Source organism: Penaeus monodon, chromosome 37 (genome assembly GCF_015228065.2).
Source record: "Penaeus monodon isolate SGIC_2016 chromosome 37, NSTDA_Pmon_1, whole genome shotgun sequence".
NCBI lineage: Eukaryota > Metazoa > Arthropoda > Malacostraca > Decapoda > Penaeidae > Penaeus > Penaeus monodon.
Window position 1 is genome coordinate 20,391,600 of NC_051422.1, and position 4,492 is coordinate 20,396,091.

Consider the following 4,492-nt stretch of genomic DNA (forward strand, 5'->3'; position numbering starts at 1 on the left):
GAAGTTGGTCAGTGACACCCAGTCAGTGTTTTCCTGAAAACACTGACTGCATATTTTTGTGTGAATATTTTTGCCAGCAATTTGTTTATTAGGTCCTATAGATTCCATTGATACATAAAAACCCTTGAATATTTGACAAAAGAGAATATGTAACCTAAAATGATCCAAGCCTCGTCAGCAGTCAGTGGTCAGGGTTTTAGTCTGTTCCACATTAATACATTCCTTATTTGATGATAAAAAAAAAATAGCCTGGATAAACTACAAGTTTTATCTTGCAAGGCACAGAGGCCTCAGTCTTGCTTGAAGTAACTATGTTCAGCTTTAATAAGCAGCTTTGGATTGCTCGCTACCATGTACAAATTATTTTTAACCTGTGTGTTTAATATATTCTTTATGGCCATGTAGTTGTTTCTTTATATCTGCAGTTCTACTCGGAGTAATTACCAAGCAAATGAAATAAGGACATCATGCATATCCAGGTAGTTGCAGAGTCAGGGAATAAAACTTACACAGAAAGATAGACAAAGCTGCTTTCAAATTCAACTTTTTATTCCTAATTATATTGACTGTTCTTCATCTAAAACCCTTTGGGTAATTCTTTACAGTATGGATGCATTCACCAGAGACAAAGCTCCACGTCAGACAATTTTTTCAACAATCTAAGGTTGCCATGACGGGTATCCCCTTTTGGTAATGGCCAGAAGGAGGGTTGATGTGGAGCTCTACCCACCAACACCTCCCAGCAAACACTTCACTTCGGCAAGTGTGGCAAGATAGAGCTAAAACTGGGCAGCACCGAGTGAACTTGGCTGTGAGTGGCTTTTTCTCCAAACTTTTATTTGTGGTATTACAATCGTACCAATGACTAACTTTTTGGCTTCTACAAGAATATCATCCCTAATTTGTCCTTGGTATAATGTGTAAATCCAGTTCAAGCTGTCACTAAAATGTGAATTTTTTTGCAGAGGCTAGTGACAGATGTGTAGGTGTGATATGTCGCTAGACTCATAAAAGTCATGTATCATGTGGTGTCCTGAAGTTTTCTGTTATATTCCCAGTAGCAGTCATATTTTTACAGTACCGACATCCACTGCATTTTATACTTGAGTGGTTCAATTTGTTTTGGACACCAAAGTTTCAGTAGGTTATATTAGATTTTACTCTCTCTCTCTCTCTCTCTCTCTCTCTCTCTCTCTCTCTCTCTCTCTCTCTCTCTCTCTCTCTCTCTCTCTCTCTCTCTCTCTCTCTCTCTCTCTCTCTCTCTCTCTCTCTCTCTCTCTCTCTCTCTCTCTCTCTCTCTCTCTTTTCCAGGGCATCACAGGTAAAATCCAGGTGGATATGAACACAGACAGTATATTTACAAGAAAATGCCAATTAAAATCTACCAGTGATTCATTAAATATCAACTTAATATTTTCTATTTGAAGAAATGTGTTGTATTTTTTTATATTTACATTATCAATAGATAAATTGAGGAATTTCATAATTCTATGTCATATAATCCTGTTAGTTTATTTTCATATAATTTTTACAGATATAACAACTGGTACTTTTTTTCCAGAGCTTTGCAATAGTGTTTCATTTATCACTACTTTTCTCTTGATTTATTGCATCTGTTACATTTTTTCTTCATATAAGATCTACATGATAAAGAGCAGAAGTCTACTAATGAAAAAAATTACAGAAACTGACATTAATCTTCTTTATGTACTTTTATTTACTCAAATAACTATAAAATTACATGCTAGATTTGATGATAGCTTTAGTAACTTACTCCAAAAATAATAATGAAATTTTGTTTGTAGATGCTCAGACATATGAGTTTATATTGTTATAAAGAAGATATGAAAAATTAAAACTAGCAAATATGTAAACTTCCCATGAGGTTAATATAATGTATTTGGTGAGTGGAAGAGTCCTGGGTGACCAAGTTACAGACAGTAGCATTTTATTTCAGATATGGCAGTCTCTTTATTCAAAAGTATCTACTGTCAAACAAGGAAGGAATCAGTGATTTGTCCAGAAGGGATCAGCAGGCATAGCTCAAAAGAGACATCACCCAGGTAATACAGTGTATTTATTACATGTGTCTTATAGGCTATACTTATGCATTAAAGGAAGTTAAATACAAAAGTTATTGAGTGCTTAAACAGCACTAGCAGATATTTGCAACAAATGTTCAAATTGTGATCCAATTTCATGAATAGAAGTTTGTTCCTTTTGTACCATGTTGGCAGAGGTTGTGTGGAGTAATGGCTGCAACTGTAGTTTCCAGTTACTCTTCAGTTCTTCTAAGATGAATATGATAGTGCAATAGTCAAGAATATTGATGACCCTGCAGAAGTTAACAAACAAATACAACTAGACATCCAAGGAAATGTAATGTCTGTCAGTTATGCTGTGGGGCACTTGACACATGACACTATAATTTAATTTTGACACCCAAGGAGGGGCAGCTCTTGACTGGTGCTGATAGTCTTATACACTGCTCACTTCAGATGACCCTATAGAAAATAACTGGGAGATGCAAGGTCTACCAGTCTTAGAGGCCAAAGATTATGAGTGTGTCATCCAGAAACTTCAGCAGGAAGGCCATAGTTTAGGAAAACACCATTTTACTTCAGGTTAAAAGTAAGCTTCAGTGTCATGTCATTCTTCAAATAAAACTGGCCTTTTTGTAAGATGAGGTGGTTAACAGGGAAAATGCACTTAGAACCACAAAATATGTTTTACAGTATATGATATGTGATTATTATAGCCTTTCATTTTTATTACCAAGGTTCTAAAATAATATTTCCAATCTGATGTTTGCTACACATTTAGCAAAAGCCTAGTTGTTCTATGCCAGGTTAATCCTTAATGCATAAAATTGTTAAGCAGATTAGTATTTTCCAATATAATTATGAATTTCACCAGATATGTTATTGCTTTTGAACAGGAATATTACTCATTAGGTGCAACTAATTTTCCTGTTCCTTCCTAAGATTGCAAATTAGATGCAATTCTATGCCAGCTGCTGTTTGCTCTGCCACCTGGACTACCTGACCATATAGAATTGCCTTGTCCTTTATGTCAGCTATCCATTTACATCCTGCCATGTGACACACCTGTCAGGTGTCTGGAAATGCAATAGAAAATGCACTTAATCAAAAAAGTAAGTTTTACAGTATATAACTATAATTGTAGTACCTTTTTCTTTTTGGTGTGCTAAACTTGCTGTTAAATATTTCAAGTCTTATGTCTATTGCAAAAGTAATTAATGTGAAAACAAGTAGAATAGGAATGGCCTAAGTATTTCATTCCAGAATTCTTTCATTATCTGAATGCAAGAATTTGTTGAGGTAATTTGTGCAGGTAATACCTGCAGTTTCTGCTGGTATTACCTGCAAAACATAACTGATATTTCTGTTTCTACCTGTGATTGACAGTTGAATAAATAGCATTTATAATGTGTAATCCTTTTTAATAAGAATTACCTAAAAATTGTTCTTGAAAACAAAGGTGAAATGTCTGCCAAAGCTTCATGACTTTTTTTTATTATTATTATATTATATTTTTATGCTGATATTAACCCAGTGTTTGTAGATGAAATGACAGGCATGCCATGTCCATTGTAATTTAAGTTTATTTATTGTGCTTACACATTTATGTCTGAACAAGTGTTAATTATTGATTAGGTCCCATCCACACAATCAGAGTGAACTGTACCTATTTACCGGACAAAGTCTGTGTGTCATTATACACATGGGTGTCATCTAGTCATATTCAGCAGCAAATAGTCATACTACATGGCAGACAGCCGTAGATAATTAATTTTCTCAATCACAGGCATGGGCACTCCATTAGTTTGCCCATCAGTTTTCCTAGAACAATGGGTATTAAGCAAGTGCCTGTTAGGCAGTGCTTGATCATGTGCATGGGGCCTTAGTCATGTTTGCATTTCTTCCTCTGATTGATACTTGGATGCATTTTTATACTAGCTGATGTTCTGCACCCAGAACTGCCTTTCCATGAAGTATCTCCTCTATATTAGTTATCTGAGTTGTTTTGGGCCCCAAGCTTTAGCATAGCAGAGTTTCACCTTATATGATATTGCCTTTTAACAGAGCTATTACCAATAAGACATAATTCATTTTCATGTTTCTTCCTTTCATTCTCTATTTATTTTTTTTTCCTTCTTTTGTCTGTTTGTAAGGAACCACAGAGATCATTAGCTTCCCTGGCCACAGAACTAAATTGAAATGCCAGAAAAATGTGGAGATCAGTCAGCCAACTCTGCTTTTGTGCAGAATTGTGTAATATTTTCTCATATCTGCATAATTTTTCATTCATAATTTGTTTACAAGCAACAGCAGAAATGCAGTAGAAGTGACAAGGTGCAGCAGACCAAATATAAAGTGATATTTTGCTAGTTTAAGACAGAAAATCTAAATAATCTAGCATGGAAGCTAATGATACTTATTATTCTTGACAAACAGACAAAATGGGTGAA

The 4,492-nt window shown here is 34.9% G+C and overlaps 1 long non-coding RNA gene across 6 annotated transcripts in view; it reads left to right on the forward strand.

Annotated features, from left to right (window-relative positions):
• The window catches only part of LOC119596056, a 5,025-nt gene extending 1,572 nt beyond the window's left edge, over positions 1 to 3,453 (forward strand). For 3 of the 6 annotated variants that reach the window (XR_005230734.1, XR_005230732.1, XR_005230733.1), the window contains exons 2-5: positions 426 to 479; positions 606 to 811; positions 1,958 to 2,063; positions 2,238 to 3,453. This is a non-coding gene — a long non-coding RNA (uncharacterized LOC119596056). Of the gene's footprint in view, positions 1 to 168; positions 480 to 605; positions 812 to 1,957; positions 2,064 to 2,237 lie in introns of those variants that run through there. The other 3 variants (XR_005230735.1, XR_005230730.1, XR_005230731.1) reach the window with 2 other exon arrangements.
• Positions 3,454 to 4,492: the final 1,039 nt, after the last annotated feature.